At 34.7% G+C, this 22,518-nt stretch overlaps 1 protein-coding gene across 2 annotated transcripts in view; it reads right to left on the bottom strand.

Moving 5' to 3' along the window:
• The window catches only part of LOC150094045 (uncharacterized), a 1,005,660-nt gene that overhangs the window by 59,169 nt on the left and 923,973 nt on the right, over positions 1-22,518 (bottom strand). The window lies entirely within an intron of this gene.

Genomic DNA, 22,518 nt, shown 5'->3' with positions numbered 1-22,518 from the left:
AGAGTGGTGTTTTGGATTACATGGTTTATATATCCAAAGATAAGCCAAAATTTGAAATGTTTTTATGTCACGTGACAAAAATATCCCCTACATATATATGTTTGGTATAATTTTTTTCTGAATTTATTCAGAAAACTGTCATATATATATATGTGCGTGTGTGTGTGTGTTCAACAATGTGTTATTATAAGATGTATCGTTTCAGTATTACAACAATCAAACTCATTGTCAACCATTAGAACAATGAAGAGACAAAAAAATTATCACTGTTGCATGGACAGGTATTGTTTCAATACTGCTTCCAGAAGGAACAACATCACATCATGTATTTAAATTGGCAATAGAAATAGATACGTATCCAAATTGCTATTTAAAAAATGCAAAAGATAAACTTAACCAATATCAAGATTCTTATAACTTATAAGTAATACAAGCGAAGGTAGCCCCCCTGAGTGTCGAATCTTCAAAATTCAAGGAGAACCGGCCTACCGGTCTGGAATTCGGGGGTTGGGTGCTGTAGGTGCCAGGGGAAGAGTTCTCCTAGTATATACATATATATAAAACACACACACACACACACACACACACACACACACACACACACACACACACACACACACACACACACACACACACACACACACACAAAGGGTAGTCTGCTATCGGCAAGATTTTTTTTTCTAAGTTGGTACATCTGTCATAAGCATCCATGTGAAATTGCAAGTCATTCTATCAAGTAGTTTGTTTTATACAGCTGGCTGAAGCAAAAGTTTTATCCCTTGATGAAAATTGATTATCGTGTGGTTATAAAATTCTTAGTAAAAGAAGGTTTAACGCCAAAAGAAATTCAATCGAAGTTCATAAAAGTTAATGGGCACTCTTCTCCTTCCTTTTCGACAATTAAGAAATGGGCTGCCAAGTTTAAATGTGGCAATAACAGCCCTGAAGATGATTCACGTGAAGGATGTCCAAAAACTGTAACAACACCAGAAATCATTGATCAAGTGCACAATATGGTATTGAATGACCAGCGAGTCAAAGTGAGCGAAATTGCTGAGACTGTAGGCATTTCAAAAGAACATGTAGGATATATTTTGCATGAAGAATTGCAAATGAAAAAGCATTGTGCAAGATGGGTGCCAAGCTTGCTCACAGCAGATCAAAAATGCACTCGCATGAAAATCTCTGAACAATGCTTGGATCGTTTTAACAAGAAAAAAACTGGTGCGTTGATTTATTACTATGGATGAGACTTGAATTCACCATTATTACACACCACAATCCAATCAGCAGTCAAAACAGTGGACAGAAGCCGGTTGTTCAGCATCAAAGAAGACAAAGTTGGTTTCATCAGCAGGAAAGGTCATGGCATCAGTGTTTTGGAATGCTAAAGGCATTTTGTTTATTAATTATCATGAAAAGGGTAAAACAATAACTGGAGAATATTATTCCGATCTTTTAACCAGACTAGATGAAAAAATTTGTGAGAAAAGACCCGGTTGGCAGAAGAAAAAAATCATCTTTCATCGATACAGTGCACCTGCCCACAAAGGTGTTTTGGCAATGGGAAAATTAAGAGATCTGCACTATGAATTGTTGGAATATCCACCCTATTCCCTCGTATTTGGCTCCCTCTGACTTCTATCTCTTCCCAAAACTAGAACTCTTCCTTGCTGGTCACCATTTTTCTTTGAATGAAGAGGTGATTGCAGCTGTAGAACGATATTTTGCAGATCTTACTGAGAACCACTACAGGGACGAGATAATGGCACTATTCATAATCTCCCTTAAGAATATCTTAAGGGAGATTATGTCTAAAAATAAAAATAATTCTTAAATTTGTTTTTTCATTGTCATGCCGCGCGTGCGCGCGCACGCACGCACGCACGCACACACACACACACACACACAGGGTGTTCAAAAGAGTGTATACAACTTTGCAGGAGAACAGAAAATAAGTCGGAAGATGAACAAAAGTGAAAGAGATCAATTTTTGGTCATGTAACTTTATTACCAAATGACAACAATAGATGGTGTGATACATCACAAAATTTGAAAATGGTAACTTTCGATGATGCAGAGTGAGCACGTTATGTGTTTTAGTCTGAGAAAACGAAGTCTGCAATAAGAGTTCAGAGAAATTTCCACACAAATATGGCAAAGAACCTCATAGTAGGTGCACAATCTGCACGTGGCACAAGAATGTTTATGGAAACAGGCTGCTCTGTGCATCAGCCAAGGTCAACAGGAAGGCTGCCAATGCTGTTGTGGAATAAGTCCAGGAAACTTTCCAGAGCTTCTCTGGAAACAGACAGACATCTTGTCAAATTGGAATTCTACATGTGATTGTGTAGTGTGTTTTACAAGAGCATCTACATTTAAGGCCCTTATACAGCATTTGAAGAAAGAAGGTTAAGAACATATGCCAAAATTTCTGTACAGAAAAATGATCAATAGGATGGAACAAAATGAGGACTCTTTGGACACAACTGTTTTCAGTGACAAGTGCACTTGTCACATAAGTGGGCAAGTAAACACTCACAACATCAGAGTTTGGGGAAATCGAAAATCCACATGCCATCGTAGAATGTGTTCACGGCATCCCAAAGGCTAACGTTTTTAAGTGCCATAAGTAAGAAGAAAGTGTATGGATCCCTCTTTTTTTTTCTGAATCTACCATTACTGATGGTGTGTATTTGGACATGCTACAAGGGTACCTAATACCATAATTAGATGATGATGACCACGATGGACGCTTACATTTCCAGCAAGACGTAAAGTCGTACTTCAAAACTCATTTTCCAGGCAGATGGATTGGTCGAAAGGTGCCTGTAGCATAGTAACCGCATTCCCCTGACATTATACTGTTATATTTTAGATTATAATGTAGGTACAAGAGAAGGTATTTTCAACATCAGAACCATCATAGAAAGATATCTAGAAAAACAAAAAGATGTACACCTCTGCTTCATAGATTACAAAAAGGCATTCGACAATGTCCAACATGAACAATTAATTGAAATCCTTTCAAAAATAGGCATGGATGGAAAAGACATTAAGCTGTTAACTAATCTTTACTGGGAACAGACTGCATCTTTGAGAATAAATAGAGACCTTAGAAGAATTCCCAGTTCAGAAAGGTGCAAGATAAGGCTATGTCTTTTCTCTGATTCTCTTTAACCTGTACATAGAAGAAATATTTAATAAAATTAGTAACCTCAAAGGAATCACTGTGGGGGACAGAAATATTAATAACCTAAGATATGCAGATGACACGGTTCTTCTAGCTGAAAACAAATATGACCTCAAAACTCTTATAGATGAAACCCTCAAGTATAGCAAACAGAATGGCCTCAGTTTCAACTTTAAAAAGACAAAAATCATGATAATTTTAAGAGAAAAGAAAATACCCAAAATATGCCTCAATATAAAAGGAAATAAATTAGAACAGGTGCAAAAATACATATACCTCGAACACTTAATCACAGAGAATGGCAGGATAGAAGATGAAATTAGAATAAGGATTGAAATTGCAAGGTCAACTTTCAATATGAAAAATCTACTTACATTTAGAGAATTAAATCTGAAAACAAGACTAAGAATCTCTAAATGCTACATATAGTCTACATTATTATATGGAGTAGAGACATGGACACTCTTCAATCTGAGTGTGAAAAAACTGGAGGCCTTTGAATTGTGGATGCTGCGAAGAATTATGAGAATATCATGGAAAGACAAAAAGACAAATGAAGAAGTACTAGAGATGGCAGGCATAAACAGAAGCCTGATGAAAGAAATTAAAAAGAGAAAAGTCAGATATTTTGGACATAACTGCCTACAAAGGACACTTCTCGAAGGAACTGTTGAGGAAAAGAGAAAGAGAGGAAGACAAAGACTGGAGTGGATGAAAAATATAGAAGACTGGACCTATCTCTCATATGAGGAATGCAACAGAGAGGTGCAGAATAGGACATGGTGGAGACACATGGTAGTCAATCTCCTGGAGAGAGAAGACACCTGACAGGACAGGCCAGTGTGAGATGGAATCTAACATGATCGATTACATAGCAGGGTGTTGTTACAGACCTGGTGGATTGGTTGCTAGTGATGAAGAAATGCATCACCAAATAGATACGATGAGCACAAAAAGAGTAATCATAATGGGAGACAAATTATCCAAATATTGATTGGGTAGCAGTAGAATCTCATGAGAAGAATGAAAATGCATTTATTGAGCTGCTGAGGGACAATTTTCTCAAGCAGCATCGAAGGTCAAAGAGTGTTAGATTATAGTGCCAGAGGGCATTTCAGTTAAAGATGTAACTATTCAGCCTCCAGTTGGTGACAGTGATCGTGCAGCACTCACTTGGCAGGTGACAAAGTTTATGAATGTTCCATTCAGAAAAGGTTACACGCTGAACTACAAGCAGGAAATTATGACCATGAGAAGTATACTGAGTTCAGTGGGATCGGTTGATGGGTGGGAAGAATATTGACAGGGCATGGGAAGCATTCGAACAATACTTAAACGGTGCAATATCAGAGTGTGTCCTGAGAGTTTGAAGAATAAATAGGGTAGGAATCAAATGGATGTATAATCTTATTAATCAAGAGATTCATAAGAAAAGGATGATGTGGAAGGAAAAGCGTGTGCATAATGATGATGTGCATTATGAAATTTATAAGCAGCAAGCTAGAATAGTCACAACTGTTGTATGGAAAGCAAAGTCTAAGTATGAAAAGAGACTGGCTCTGTGTGGTAGAGAAAACCCAAAAGAATTCTATCAATATGATGCAAGTAAAAGAAAGAATGAATATGAAAGAATAACACTTCTAAAAGCAGATGGTGTGAGGGGTTACAGATGCAGGAGAGGTTGTTCAACTAATGAGTGCCCATTTTGTTAAAAGCTATCAACTTGGTGTTTGTGACATTGAGCTCACTGCTACCTCTTCACTGGATAAAGAAACTCAGGTATATGAGGATGAAATATTAGTTGTTGCACAAACTGAATAAGAATTCAACAATATGGACTGATAGGATATCAGTATATGTACTAAAAGAGTGTTCAACTGAAATGGCTATTCCTTTGACCAGCTGCTTAATATGGGTCTCAGAACAGAGGAGGTTTCTCAGGAATGGAAATAATGTATGCTAATTCCATTGCACAAGGGTGATGCAAAGACCGATGTATCCAACTATTGACCAATTAGTATCTCGGGAGTGGTGGTGAAGATTTTAGAAAAATTGGTTAGGGCTTATATTCAAAAATGGGATGACAGTGAATAGCTACTTTGCAATGAGCAACATAGATTTACTAAGGGAAAGTCATGTTTTAGCAACTTGCTCCATTCTATAACAATGTTACCACTAAACTATACAAAGGGAATGGATATGCCATGATACTTTTGAATTTTGTTAAAGCTTTTGACAAAATATAGCATGGTAGACTGTTGCATAAATTGGAGAATATGGGTTTAGGTTATAGAAAATTAGTGTTGATAAGAGGATGGCTGACTGACAGATATCAAAAAGTGGTATATGGGGGGATGGGAGTTTGCAAGAACTAAGGTAACTAGTGGTGTACCACAAGAATCAGACCTTGGTCCACTGTATTCAATCTGTACATTAATGATATTGGAAAGGACTTGACAGGTGCCAGCTATTTGCTGATATATGCAGTACTTGCAGAATTATTTGAATAGGCTGGAATTGTGAGCATGGGAAAATGGATGTCAGATCAATGTCAGTAAATGTAAAGTGATGCACTTCGGCATGATTACATATCCAGTCATATAATATTGGTGGGATTATGCTAGAAGAAAGTGATCAGGCTAGGAATCTTAGAGTGTTAGTAGACAGCAAGTTGAAGTTCAAGAGCCATGTAGCAAAGATTCCAAATACGATGCAAAAGACAATTGCAATGCTGATAAGAATTTTCACGTGTAAACATAAGGATGTCATTTTGCTTCTTACAAGACCTTGATAAAACCTCACTTGGACTATTGTGTGCAGGTCTGGTCTCCTGGTTTCCATTGTGATTCTGATGTATATTGGAGAGAGAGAGAGAGAGAGTGCAAAGGAGAGTGTTAAAAATGATATCTGGATTGTGGAATACTGATTATGAAGACAGACTGAGAATTTGTAGACTGCAGACATTAACAAACAGGAGAAAGATGGGTGATATGATTGAGACTTACAAACTTCTGAAAGGGTCATACAGGAATTCAATTGATGAAATTTTTCAATTTATGGATAGTGGGAAAAAGGACAAGAGAGTATTCTTGGAAGCTGAGAATGAATGTCACTAAGAAGGGAGTCAGGGCTAGATTTTTCTCACAAGGTGGTGTGTGATTGGAATGGACTGCCATTGGATGTTGTGAGTGCAAGCAGTGTGAATGAATTCAAGAATAAGTACGATAGCTGGTGCGTGTAGTATGGCCTCCCTCAATGAGTCCCTGACTCCCTGGAGGTCTCTTTTAATAATAATAATAATATGCTCTGCCATATGTGACAGAAAACTGATTACAGATGAGCATCTCCAGAATTACTAGAGGCAATCATATCAAACTAACTGTTTTTAATCATAACGAACTGTAATAAAGTTGTATACCCTCTTTTTGAAACATCCTATATATATGTATATATATGCTGAATGTTTCAAAAAAAATAATTTTGTATCTTAGGTGAATATTATGGTTTTTTGTCCTTTGTTTTGGAGGTGGGCTGGGGGTTAGTGATAGAAGAGTAGCTGAAATCATAAATATATAAAAGAGCATAAACAAGTGTAAAAAATCTGTGTATAAAAAAAATGCAAAAGGTATATAAAAACAAGTGTAAAATACTTATAAAAAACATCAGGATGAATACTATTTCTGAAGATTACAACTACAAATTCAGACGAATCAACTTGTGGCAATTTGTATGACTGATGATTTCAAGTAGAAAGCAGGTACACATTCAAATTTTTGAATCACTTGCAAAGGGATCACGTGATAGATCTCAATAGGATAAAAGGCAAAAGGCTGAGATAAGTGAACTGTGTTTGAAGAAGCTCTTTTCATGAAGGAATTAGTGTTGAGCAGGATAAAACTGAACTTGATATTGAAATGAACGGTGTGTGAGACTATATAAATTTGCAAACTTGGATGTCTTGTAATGTTTCAAAGATATCTAGATGATTTCACTAAGCGAAGAATCACGAAAGCGTGAAGGAGGCCACTGAATTACTGATATTGCCAGAGTTTGATATTTCACACAGCGTCGTATCAAGGCTCTGACAGAAGTGTTTCAAACCAATGGAATGTGTTCCAGACGTTTACTAAGAGATTGCCCTCACTCTACCATGGAGCACAAAGACAGAATTTTGGTTATGACAAAAACCATAATCGATGCATCATGGCAGACCAACTGTGGTGCATCGATTGTAGCGTGGATATCTCAGCAAACTATGGTAAGATGCCTGCAACAAGTAGGAGTATACATCCAAAGGCCTGAAGTCAGTGTCCCTTTAATCACAGCTTATCATAGAGCACATTTTGAGTGGTGCTGTATCAATAAAACTTGGGTCAGAATGAAAGAAATTTTTAAGGATGGGGCACTGAAAAAAAAAACAGTTGATTAAGTTAGAAATAAGAGAAATGCCAACTAGTTTAGTGATTTTACAATGCAAGTTTAACAATTAAGGATTTTACTTTAACAGCGTGGTTGACTGAGTGGATAGCATCTCTGCTCTTTAATCTATAGACAATGGGTTGAATTCAACTGTGGCATACATGGATGTTAGTGAGTATATTAAATTTTCATCATTCAATATGAGACTACAATGCTACTTATTGGTAGTGTGAAGTAGCTTGAACAATGTATCATGCTCGGTGTCAATATGGTTCTCTAACCATTAGCTCACCCACAATATTAATGTGTTTGAGGTTTACAACTTTTGGTGGGTGACCTGTATAAAATTTTAAAGTACTAATGAAAAACAAATATGAAGGCTTTGATAGACAGTCCATGTCAATACAATACAAGAATATAATGTTGCTATTACTAAACTTATCATACATATTATCCTTGTTTTTTTGTAATTTTCAATACCAAGTTAAAGTTTTATTATTTTGGCTGTAATGTGTTACTTATGAAAAAAATAACATTTTTGAAGCATGAGTTAACCTGTAATTCTAATGGTTCAGTCTGGTATCTCATGAGAACTAGCAGCTCAATAATGACTCAGCCAAAGAAAGCATATAATCAAAAATAATAATGAAAGACTATACAAGCAGAGAAACGTTTTAGTAAACATTATTATTATTACACAAGCATCTCCATGGAGTCCAATGGAGGCCCATGCTAACCATTACTGGTGCAATGAATATCAATCTCTCTCTCTCTCCTTAGTTGTTCACTGAAAAAACACTCACAACAGTTTCTGACAGCCTATTCCACTTATTTATCATCATCAGGATCATCATAATGCTAAATATAGACCTGTTCCAATCTCATTTTTAATCTAATAGCCTATTTTGACGTCCCTGGCTTTCTCTTCCCAATTGGTTTATATTTTATGGGTGCTGGCCATTCAGTTTGTATGTTCTATCCAATTTTATTTATGTTTGTTTAGTTTTTCTTTTCTTTTCTTTTATTGATTTTATTTTATTTTTAGTTCTTTTAAAATATCTTCATTTCTTTTTTAGAAATGAAGATAATATGTATTTTGCAAAGCCTCTCATGAATCTCCTTTCACTTATTTTTATTCTTTATCTTGTTTATTTATTGTCCAAATTTCGCTGTCATATAATAATGTGAGTATTGCTAAAGTACTGTATATTTTTAAGCTTTTTTTTAATTTTTATTTTTAACAAGATTAGGAATAATAAGTATTTATCAGGCCAATAACATGTAAAAATATGTAAGTTTTTAGTTTAGTGTCCATTTTTCCCTCGTGTGATATTTCACATTCAAGATAATTAAAATTATTTCTGTTCTGTCTTTTACCTTGGATTATGGACTGTTTTTCAAATATTTTTTGGTTTATTTTTATTTCATTATCTTCATATATATTCAATATTGCCTATAATAAAGTATCAGGTATTTTTATTCTTAGATATATCAAACAATATATGTCTTTTTACTTTATCAAGTGCATTTTCATAATCTATTAAAAAAAGATCAGTTTCTAAATTAATTTTTCTTCTGTTCTTTATAAGTAGTTTTAAACAAAACAGTGAATCAATTGTAAATCATCCTTTTCTAAATCCATTTTGACATTCCTATAATATTTTATCACTATATATTTTCAATTTTTCATAATTATTCTATTATTTACCAGGCCAATAACCTCCATTATAGTCCTCTGTAATGCAATTGGAAGAACAATGGTACATTGTGTACCATTGTTCTTCCAATGCAACTGGAAAAGGCAAAAGTTCGACTCTCGTCATTGTGACAAAAGGAATTTTTATATGGGATTTTCAATTATTAGGTGAGTTAGTTGATCTCATATGGAGGTAGCAGAGTTTCTTCTACTGGAAATTTGGGTTTTTCATCCTGTATACAGATAAATCAGCCATCAGAACACATGCAATTTACAGACAAAAAAATACTGTTGGTGGCAGTGATGGGTGGTACACTGATGGTCGTTGTGTGTAGTGGGAAAATTAAGCAGCAAGGGGAGGCAGTCAGATGTGTGTAGCGAAGTGGAGTAGAGTGACCTCCCACGATAGGTCCTTGGACTCCTTGGAGGTGTCACATAATAATAATATACTTTATAGCATGTATTCAATAAATTAATACATCTATAATCAGCAGGTTTTCTTTTATCCTTTTTTAAACATTTCTATTACTATACCTTTATTCTATTTATTGGTATTTGTCCATTTGTGTATATTTGATTTAAAAATTTTAATAATCTATGATGAATTCCCCCCCCCTACCCCCAAGAAATGTTTATAGTTCAGAGTTTGTCCCATCTTTTCCTGCTGATTTACCACTTTTGTTTTACTTAGGTTGTTGCTCTTTAATTCATATTATATTACTGAGATCATTTTGTAAGTTTTCGGTGCAATTTTCTTTTGTTAGTATTATCTGTCCAAAGATCTGTAAAGTAATTTATATTTGCAATTTCTTTTATTAAATGGGGTATTAAATATATATATATATATATATTTAATACCCCACTTATGATGACAATCCGCTCATACGATTATGACAAATGCCTGTTTATACAATGCAGCATTCACTCATATGAGGCTTTAGGAACATAATGCTCCCATGAATCAATCAATGAGCAGTATTCATAAACTAAGTTTATTTACAATGTCGTTGTTTGCTGCATCTGTGGTTTGATGTTTTACTGTGAATTATAAACTGTTTATAACTATTATTTTATCGTTGTTAATAATGGCAGATAAAATTCAAAGCAAGGGTGTGTTGTTTCAAATGAAAAGAAGATGCATAAACAAATTACATTACATGCAATGAGTAAATTTAGTGATGATGGTGTATTGAACAGTGAGACAGATTGCAGACTAAACTTACCTTGCACTACTGTTGATAATAGTTCTCAAACAAAAAAGTTCTTAACAGAGTGAAAAGTGCTACACCAATTAATACTACAGTTATCCATAAATGTGACAATTTTATTGCCGAAATAGAAAAACTTTGAATTATGTAGATTGATGACAAACTAGCTTGCATACTAGTTTCCCTTAAGCCATGCTATTAAAAATAATTTTCTCATTTGCATTTCTAACGTAAATAAATGCTTTCTTTAGGTCATTTCTGCACATATATGACTGCATAAAAATGTTATTAAACTATTAGATGCGTCTACAAGCGGTGGGGGAGGAAGAAGTGATTCACTATGCAATGGTGGTCTGAAACTTAATATGTCATATGACCAGGGTATGCTATTGCTCATCTTTTCCTAAAATCTATTTTGTCATCTTGTTTTTTACTACTTAACTATTTTTTGAAATGCTAGCTTTTTATTTTCAGTTATCATTTTTATCTCACTGTCCCATATATGTAATTTTTATAGCATCTTTTATTTGTCCTATACTTTTACATACTGCTGATGTAATAATTGATCATATTATTCTCTCTGTCTGTTGTCATTTGTATTTTTTATAAAGTTATTAATTCTATGTTCGTATAAATTCTTTTTAATTAAATTGTTTAGTAGTCTTACTTGTAATTGTATTTTGTTTCTCTACTTTCTTATTTATTTATTATTATTATTATTATTTTTTTTTTTTTTGCATTTTTAGTAGAAAACTATTTTGCTTACACTAAATGATGATCTGTATCTATTTCTAGTCCTCTTCAACTTTTTTCACTTTAACATCTAGGAAGAGGCATGCTACTTTTTCATTCATTATAAAGTAGTAGTCTATTAATGTATATTTTTATGTTTATAGAATGGATTCATTATTTTTAAATTATTACATAGTATATAATCAATGAGTTGTTTTTCATTTTTGTTTACTATTGATTCTCCAAAATTTTCTATATTATTATAAATTTTTTTCATCCCTTTTTTTTGGCATTAAGAACTCTGCAATATATAAAAATATATATATATATATATATACACACATACATACATACATACACACAGACATGCGCATAATCTATTTTTATTTTCATATATTCCTTGTAACTGCTTGTAGAAGTCACTATTTTCTTCACAGAATGCATTAATTTGGTAATGCATATCATCATCGATGTTCCCTTTGTTTCCTTTGACCTATAGCATTATGATTTTATAGAGCATGTTCTAAAAGTCGCTGCATATTTTGGTGAAATTATGAATTTCAAATATGTCATTATGACAAGTATATTTATTCTTTTTTTTTTAAACATAAAACCAAAGTATTTATATAGAAAGAGATGTGTATTAGAGATGGTTTTATAATTTTTATCAACTTTTAATGTTTCCTTTTCAGAACCCATAATTCATGATGATTCAAGCCAAATTTTTGTTATAATATCCTGCATCAAGGGAATAAAGTGTCACGAAATTAGACAAAAACCTTTCAAGAGATTTCATAGAGTCAGTCCCACAGACAATGGAATCAGGGTACTGGTGAATAAATTTAAAAGAAATTGGTCTGTGTATGAAGAGGCGAGAAATAGAAGCCCAAGGACAGCATATGAAAACATTGATGGCAAAATCAAAAATTAATCCTTTTTGGAAAAAACAAGTCACAGAAACTGCATATATGATTATATGCTTCAGCAGTTGCTTGAACCCCAACTTCTTGACGATGATGTTCTTGAAAGTAGTATTTCAGAATGATGTAGTTCCATGTCATGAAGCACAAACTGTCCAGAAATACCTCAACAGGCACTTTCTGAATTGGTAGATTGGGCACAGGGGACCCAGACATTGGATAGTGTGTTCTCCTCATCATGCAGAGATCCAGTATATTTACAGTATCTATCAAATTCACTTAAAACCCATAAAAACTTACATATTTTTCTATACAACCTACAGTGATTCATTTGCAATCACAGCCTTTCTTCTCAATTCATTCCTATTACATCTTGATGAGAAGATGAAGAGAATTATAAACTTTGCTCTCTCTCAATCTTCCGTTTCATTGCTCCAGCAATTCTTTCTCCTACATACTTTCCATATTTAAAATGTTCATTCATATAGTTAGCTAGTTTCATATTTTATTGGTGCAAGGACAGCAAAAGCCATACTGTATCAATACATAGATTACAACAGTACTCAAGTTAATATAATATAAATAGATAAGCATATAACATGTCTGGACAGTGTTTTTTATCACTGTGCTATGATCACTACTTGTTTCATTTAGCAAATTTTCAAAGTAATTACTCCATACTTCAAGGATATCTTTTTCTCCCATTTTTCATGTCACCTTTATCATCTCTAACTCCTTTTACAGCACTCTTTCCTACATCCCTAAGCTTCTTCAACAACCTCCAGAATATATTGTCACCTTCTTGATATTTATTTTCTATGTTCTTGCCAAAGTCCTCCCATGACTTTTGTTTAGCTAGTTTTACACACTGTTTAGCTTTCTTATATTTGTCTCTGTATTCTCTAAGAGCACAAGCTGACTTATTTGCCAGGAACTTTTGATATACTTTCTTCTTTTCCTTCACTGCCTCTTTAACTTCCTGTGTCCCCCATGGAGTTCTAATTTTTCTATCCTTGAAGGCAACTTCACCACATGCCTCTCTAGCTGAATCAATCAGGGTTTTCTTCAAGGCCTGCCACAGAATCTGCAAGGTTTGGTTCCTGTTCTCAAACTCTTTCATTTTTTCTTCAATAATCTTTGTGTATTTTAGTCTACAGTTCACATCTGAGAGCTGCTCAACTTTTATTCACTTTAAAACCAGGCATGCAGTCAGGAATACATATCCATACTTGAAGTAGAAAAAGCCATCAAATGCTTGAAATGTGGAAAAGCAGCAGGAGTAGATGATATTCAACCAGAAATGATCAAGTATGGTGGTATAAAAGCTTACAGTGGCTGCATTGCATAGTTCAGAAGGCATGGACAGAGGGACAAATTCCCAATGATTGGAGTAGAGCTCTCATAGTACCCATATATAAAAAAGGAAATAAAACTGAATGTGAGAATTACAGAGGTATATCCCTAATGAGTGTTCCTGGTAAGATATATGCAAGTATACTTGAAAAATGGTTGAGAAGAATTGTGGAAGAAAAGCATGGTGAAGAACAAGCTGGATTCAGGTCAAATAGAGGCTGTCATGATCAGATCTTCACTTTACGACAAATAGTTGAGAAATCATGGGAATATAACAAAGATCTGTATTTAAGTTTTGTCGATTTGGAAAAGGCATATGACAAGGTGCCAAAAGAGAAGCTATTCAATATGCTACAGTTATATGGTGTCAATAGCGCATTATATCAAGCAATACTTGGTCTTTATTTGAGTTGTAAGTCAGCAGTTAGAATTGAAGGAAGTACAGGAAGATGGTTTAATGTTAAATCTGGTATGAGACAAGGATGTACATTATCCCCTCTGTTATTCATTATCTATATGGATCACATTATGAAGGAAAGTTGTATTAAACATGATATCAAAATTGGAGATGTTAATGTCAGCTCTTTGCTTTATGCAGACGATGTTATACTTCTAAATAAATCCGCTACAAGTCTGCAAGATTCTCTGACTAAATTGAATAACTGTTGTAATAGATATGGTATGAAGGTCAGCATTAAAAAGACAAAGACAATGAAAATAGGCAGAATCATTGAAAATGTCAACTGTGTTGTGAATGGAGAACCTGTGGAACAAGTAAAACATTTCAGCTACTTAGGAACGATTTTTAGTGAAAATGGTAAATTAAATATGGAAATAGACAACAGAATCAACAAAGCTGGTATGGTAGGAAGTCAATTGAATAAATTCATATGGAATAAGTGAGAAATTAGTCGGAACATTAAATTAGCTGTATACAAGACGGTGTTTAAACCAGTTTTAACTTATGGATCTGAGAACTGGGTCAGAAGTAAAACACTTGACCAAAGACTAGAGACTGCAGATATGAGAGTTCTGAAAAGGTTATAGGCGTGAACAGATGGCATCAATGGCAATATCATATTAAAAACGAGGATATTAGGAAAGAACTTGATATTGTCAGCATCCAGGAATGCGTTAGCAGAGCTAATCTCAGGTGGTATGGTCACTTAAACAGAATGGGCGAGGAAAGATTAGCAAAACAAGTGTTCTCTGCCAAGTTGACAGGAAAACGACCCAGAGGAAGAGCAAGATATAGGTGGATTGATATGGTACAAAGTGCCTTAGATGATAGAAATATAAGATCTGGTAATGTTGGAGTCTTGACAAGTAACAGACTGATTTGGAGGAAAATTGTAGATAGGAAGTTAGTAAAGATGTAAATTTTTCATGTAGTACTATCATATCCTGTATACCCCTTGAGGGTATAAGGCAGGAATTTGACGATGATGATGTATATAACATGTTATGTATAAGAAGGCAAATTAAAAAAAAAAGAGCAATGCCATATCAATGCATAAGTTACATTCAGGATCAAATGTGTTTGTATAAATTAATTCTTGGTAACAAAAAAGCTTCATGCAAATTTTCTAGGTCTAACAAATGTCCTCTCAAGTAAGGTGCTGACACTCCATCAGAAGATGGTATACAGTAGAGAGAAGGAGAGTGTCATGTTGTTCACATATAGGCTCATCCACCCTCAACAAGAATTGAGATTACAATGATTACAAGAATACAATGATTGTGACCTGTGCAAAGACTAGTAGGTAGAACTTCAATTCTTCTTCTGCTTAATCTTGTATTCCTGTTAGGATGACTGTCACCGATTAACTTTCCTCTTATTAACTGTATGTACTCTGTATAGGGAAGTAACAAACAGTATGAGGAGAAAGTATGAGCTGACCTAGCAGCTGCATTTATAGTCTTACTTCCCTTTGACTCCAGTGTTGCTGGGTATCCAGCACAAATGCACATCACGATTAAGGATCTTCATTTGACACAATAACTGTAGAACATCATAAAGCACTGGATGTGGGTCATAATATATAACAGAGAAGATTAACCACTGGATTGTAAAAAACCCAATGAGTCTGTATAAATCATATGTTTTTGGAAGTGGCTTTCTTTTATGTGAATAAGCATAAGCTATATGGCATTCAACTTGGCAGTACAGTTACTACATTGAATTGCTTTGACTCAATATCCAGTACAAATCTAAAGATTCTCTGACTAAACTGAATAATGCTGTAATAAATCTGGTATGAAAATCAGCATTAAAAAGACAAAAACAATGAAAATAGACAGAAACATGAACTGCATTCTGAATGGAGAACCTACAGAACAAATAAAACATTTCAGCTATTTTGGCACGATTTTACTGAAATGGCAAATTAATTTGGAAATAGCAGAATTAGCAAAGCTGATATGATAAGAAGTCAAATGAATAAATTTATATGGAATAAGAGAATTCATCAAAACATGAAATTAGCTATATACAAGATGGTGTTCAAACCAATTTCAACTTATGGATTTGAGAACTGGGTTGGAAATAAAACAGTTGATCAAAGACTGGAGATCACAGAAATGAGAGTTCTAAGAAAGTTTGGGGGGGGGGGGGTGAACAGATGGTATCAATGGCAATATCATATTAAAAATGATGATATTAGGAAAGAACTTTCCATTGTTAGCATTCAGGAATGTGTTAGCAGAGCTAATCTCATGGAGTATGGTCACTGAAATATCTTGATAAGAGACTTATAAACTTTGCACTCTCTCTCAATCTTCCTCTTCATTGCTCCAGCAATTCTTTCTCCTACATACTTTCCATATTTAAAATGTTCATTCATATAGTTAGCTAGTTCAGTATTTATTGGTACAAGGACAGCAAAAAGCCATACTGTACCAATACATAGATTAGAACAGTACTCAAGTTAATATAATATAAATAGACAAGTATATAATGTTATGTACAAGAAGGCAAATGAAAATGGGGTAGAGAGAGTATAGCGAAACAAGTATTCTTTGCCAGGTGGTAGGAAAAAGACCCAGAGGAAGACCAAAGTTGCAAAAATATAGGAGGATTTAATAATGATGAAGTCTTGACAAAGAAAATTGTCAATCAGAAGTTAGTAGTGATGTAACAATTTCATGTAGCATTATCATAACATCCTGTACATCCCTTGGGATACATATCAGGAATCTGATGATAATGTAGACTTACTACAACACTGTTATAGAATGCCTAGTATCCTGGCCAAGCCAGCCACCAGGACCACCTATCTTACAAAAGCACAGCATCTACAAGATGGGGGGAATGGTGAAAATCAGATTAATCCTTTGTCTCATGTTTTCTCATCATGCATTTATTTAGGCTTCTGTGCAGTGCAGTCTTTACTTTTATGTCCTTTAATGCCATAACCAGCACAGATCACAGTCATGGTGGCAGGCATTTGAGCATGTCTGGTTTCTTTCATATACAATACATGAGTACATTTTCGATACCTTACAGGTCAGTTTAGATATCCTGTTTTTATAGAAAGCTTAGGTGTCAAAAGTAATGATTATATTCATAGTTAGCACCAGATTACTATCCCAGCAAAAGTATGTGCCATGGCTGTTTATGTTTGTTTATGAATATTTCCTTATTTGGTTAAGAAGGTTCCATTCTACTGTGACTCCACCAGGATAATTCAGTGTTTTAGGAGACATAACTATAATTCATATTCTACCTATGGATGTTGCTTGGATGAGTTGCTTTGAATGGAATATATATATTTTTTGACAGTTTTTGGAAATCCTGCCAACCCTTTTGAATAAAGAAAAGTAGTATAGTACTTTCCAATTGGACATGCTGCATGTACAATTAGAAATAATAAGTTTAAATGCATGCCTGAGGATTCTTGTTTCTTGATTTTTTTTATTCGATAGTGCTATGATTTCTGGAGTTCACTGGGTCATGCAAGGGAGTTTTGGTATTTTTGAAGATGAAGAATTCATGCTGAAAAGGGAGTTAAATTCTAAAACAGAGTTCTCTACTCCCTATGGAGCCACGCATTGCTGCCTACTCATCTAACAATAAATTCACAGGGAGTGGCTAAGGCTATCATTCATCAACATTAGCACTACAGCAACTCTCAAACTTGTTGCCCCAAACAAGAACATGACCAGTATCACCATTACTGGGAAGTCTCTCCAGCAGAACAGATATCACACAATATCAAAAAGAAGGAAAGGAACTATGGATCAAGTAATTATTATAAGCTTACAAGACACCACCTCAATAGAGTGCAATGTTAATTGGAAATCAAAGGTTATCTAAATGAAGTTATCAAACAACATTCTTAGAGTATGAAGGATAAATCACGTGGGAATTAAATGGATGAGAAAATCATAACATTGTGGTTTGGAAACTGGATATTCTCTGTATGAACGATATACACTTCAAGAGTCTATTTCTTCCACTGCATGTTTCACAGCTCATCTTAACCGTCTAAATTACACCCTGCATGACTCCTCTTGCAATAATAAGGGAGGTACTTGTGTTTCTGTGCATTCTGATATTCCTTGCCAAAGGATTCCAAAACCTAGAATCTCACCTTTTTGACCTCCTGGATTAAAATTTCTTTGTAACATTTTGTTTCATTCATCTGCTGCCTCTATCATTCTCCCAATTCTGAAAACCATTCTGACCTTTTTTGACTTTCTATTTTTGAAACTCTATTTCATACAGTCAAAATTTCCAAAGAGAAGTTATCCTTCTTAGTGATTTCAATGTCCATAATTTTAGTTGGCTCCTTTTTTTCAAATTTCAACTGAACAAGTTAGAAGAGAGGCAGAGATTTCTAATGTAAACAATGACTGAAAACAGATCGTTCATCTCCCTACCTGAATTCCTGACAATCTTCTCCACTCATCCAACATTCTAGATCTTTTCTTAACTAGTTCTCCTTCCAGGTACTCTGTTCAAGTGACTGCTACTGTTGGCAATTCAGCCACAATCTTATCTATGTTTCGTCTCTAATGGAATGTCCTTGCTTTAGCCATTTTACAACCTCACATGTTGGGAGAGGACTTGTGTGATTTTCACTCCTCTTTTTTCATGGTCAGATTACAGTTTTCATTCTTTAGATCCAGATACTTATTGTAATCTTGTAACAGAAATAATCCATACTAGAATGGAAGTTTTCATTCCTCACTCTGTTCAAATTCCCCCAGTCCATATCTAAACCATGGTTCTCCAAAATTGTGTACTAGTACTATCCACGAAAAGCAAGCAGACTTTCACAAACGGCTCCAGACCATATACTATAACATCATCATCCTTCTTGGCTTCTCTGTGACTTTTATACCTCATTCCCATGGTTGGATTATTGCCTTCAGCCTTCTGACCTGGGCATATGGACATGACTCTCTGGCTGAATCACCAGGGTTTGGTTCCTGTTCTCAAACTGGAAAGGACAGAAAAATCAGAATTCCATGGTGGACACAGGAAGTTAAAGAGGGAATGAAGGAAAAGAAAAAAGCATATCAAAAGTTACTGGTAAATAAGTCAGCTTGTGCTCTCAGAGAATGCAGAGACAAATGTAAGAAAGCTAAACACTGTGTAAAACTGGCTAAACAAAACTCATGGGAGGACTTTGGCAAGAATATAGAAAATAAATATCAAGAAGGTGGCAAGATATTCTGGAGGTTGTTGAAGAAGCTCAGAATTGAAGGAAAGAGTGCTGTAAAAGGAATTAGAAAATAAAGGTGACATGAAAACAGGAGAAAAAAATATTATTGAAGTATGGAGTAATTACTTCAAAAAATTGCTAAATGAAACAAGCAGTGATGACAGCACAGTGGTAAAAAACACTGACCAGGCATGCAGGAGCAGATGACATTCAACCAGAAATGCTCAAGTACGAAGGTATAAAAGTCTTACAGTGGCTACCATTTGGTTCAGAAGGCCTGGCCAGAGGGACGAATTCCAGATAATTGGAGTAGAGCTCTTATAGTACCCATATATAAAAAGGGAAATAAAACTGAATGTGAGAATTACAGAGTGTTCCTGGTTAGATATATGCAAGTATACTTGAGAAAAGGTTGAGAAGGATTATGGAAGAGAAGCCTGGTGAAGAACAAGCTGGATTCAGACAAAGTGGAAGCTGTCAGGATCAGATTTTCACCTTAGGACAGATAGTTGAGAAATCATGGGAATATAACAAAGATCTGTATTTAAGTTTTGTAGATCTGGAAAAGGCATATGACAAGGTGCCAAGAGAGAAGCTATTCAAAACGCTATAGTTATATGGTGTCAATGGAGGCATTATATCAAGCATTATTCGGCTTTATTTGAGTTGTAAGTCAGTAGATTTATTTAGAAGTATAACATCGTAAGCATAAAGCAAAGAGCTGACATTAACATTTCTAATTTTGATATCAGATTTAATACCACTTTCCTTCATATCGTGACTCATATAGATAACGAATAACAGAGGGGATAATATACATCCTTGTCTGACGCTAGATTTAACATTAAACCATCTTCCTGTACTTCCTTCAATTCTAACTGCTGACTTACAACTCAAATAAAGACTAAGTATTGCTTAATATAATGTAATGGTGTAGTGATTGAGACAGTTGTAGGTGTCCTCCCACGATGAGTCTTCAGACTCCTTGGAGGTGTCACGAATAATAATAATAATAATGTCCCATCGATCCATATAACTGTATTTTTTTGAATAGCTTTTCTCTTGGTACATTGTCATATGCCTTTTCCAGATCTACAAAACTTAAATATAGATCTTTGCATTCCAATGATTTCTTAATTATTTGTCGTGAAGTGGAAATCTGATCCTGACAGCCTCTATTTGGCCTGAATCCAGCTTGTTCTTCGTAAAGCTTCCCTTCCACAATCCTTCTCAACCATTTCTCAAGTATACACTTACATAAATCTTACTAGGAGATCTTAGTAGAGAAATACCTATTTAATTCTCACAATCAGTTTTATTTCCCTTTTGATATGCACGTACTATGAGAATTCTACTCCAATCATGTGGAATTCATCCCTCTGTCCAGGCCTTCTGAACTATGCAGTGCAGTCACTGTAAGACTTTTTATACCTCCGTACTTAAGCATTTCTGGTCAAATATCATCTACTCCAGCTGCCTTTCCACATTTCAGGCTTTTGATGGTTTTTCTACTTCATGTATGGATATATATTCCTGATTGCCTGTTTTTTTCCACTTGAGTGTTTTTTTTTCCCACTGTACTGTCACTGATTGTTTCATTTAGCAATTTTTCAAAGTAATTATTCCATACATCAAAAATATCTTTTTCTCCAGTTTTCATGTCACCTTTATTTTCTAATTACTTTTACAGAACTCTTATCTCCATTTATGAGGTTTTTCAACAGCCTCCAGAATATATTGGCACCTTCCTGATATTTATTTCAGGCCTTATGTTCTTATCAAAGTCTTCTCATGACTTGCTTAGCTAGTTTTACATAGTGTTTAGATTTCTTATATTTGTCTCTGTATTCTCTAAGAAAACAAGCTGACTTATTTTCCAAGAATTTTTGATATGATTTCTTCTTTTCCTTCACTGCCTCTTTAACTTCCTGCATCCATCATGGAGTTCTGATTTTTTTATCCTTGCAGACAACCTCACCACATGCCTCTCTGGCTGAATCAATGAATGTTTTCTTCAGGATTTGCCAGTGAATCTCCAAGGTTTGATTTCTGTTCTCAACCTCTTCCATTTTTTCATGAATATTGTTGGTGTATTTTAGTCTACACTTCACATATGAGAGCTGATCAACTTTTATTCACTTTAATACTTTCTTACATGTTCTTTTCAATATGAAATTTAATTTTATCCTGCTCAAAACTAAATGGTGGTCACTTCCAATTTCAAATTCTCTGTACACTCTAGTGTCCTGCACCAGAGAGAAATTCTCCATATTCTTTTAAAGGCTATGTGAAGGTTGCCTCTCTGTTATACAGCTCTGACCCTTAAGCACGCCCATTGGAAAAGTTGGCTGAAAATAAAATTCAGGAGTGAGTGGATAAGAAGATGATACTCTATAGGGGGCAGCATGGTTTTGTAAAGGGTAGGTCCTACCTTGTAAAGGGTAGATTAATTTATTCACATTTTATAATAAGGTTACGGCCGAAATGGATACACTATGATACTGGACTTTGCAAAGGCAATTAGCAGAATATCACATGTAAAATTACTACATTAATTGGAACGAATGGGATGAATATGAGGTTGGGGGCATTGATATTGGGAGTGAAATAAAGGCAAATGAGGGTGACTAGTGGAGTAGCCTAGCACTTTGTACTAGACCACTACTCTTTAATTTGTACATTAATGATATAGCAAAAAAGATATGATGGGGGGAGGGAATATTCACTTGTTTGCTGATGATGCAAAAATGGGAAGCACTAGTGATACAGGTGACATAGATATCTTGAAGGATGATTTGAATAAATAGCAGTGTGGGCAAAGATTGTCAATTAATGTTGAAAAAAATAAAGCAATACACTTTGGGATGAAAAGATGACATATTTCGCATCATACTGACGACACTAGACTTACAGGAAATTCATAAGTCTAGGGATCTGGGGTGATGGTGGAGAGAAATTTGAAATTCAGAGGACATATCACAAGAGTTGGCAAAATAGCTCAGAAGATTACTTGGAAGTTGAAGAACACAACACATTCATCAATAAAGATAGGGAGGTTATTATTTCCCCCCCCCCCATGCCTTTATAAGGCCATGATTCAGCCAAATGTTGACTACTATGCACAGATCTCCATTTCTAGGGGACTGGGGTGGAGAGGAATCTAGCTTTTATCCAGCCTGTTCCTTAAAAAAATTGGAGATACAAGTTAGTCATCAAAATATCAACCTACTCTTTTTTCACGTTGTTACTCTCAAAAATATATGAAAAAATAATTAATAACCAAGTACTTCACTATTATATATGCAAACTGGCCAATTACGTAGTGGTG

Source organism: Typopeltis vanoorti, chromosome 23, assembly GCF_054136105.1.
Source record: "Typopeltis vanoorti isolate ZY-2024b chromosome 23, IOZ_Tvanoo_1.0, whole genome shotgun sequence".
NCBI classification, from domain to species: Eukaryota; Metazoa; Arthropoda; class Arachnida; order Uropygi; family Thelyphonidae; genus Typopeltis; species Typopeltis vanoorti.
Note: the sequence above shows the minus strand (reverse complement) of the source record. Positions and strands in the feature narration are given on the sequence as shown.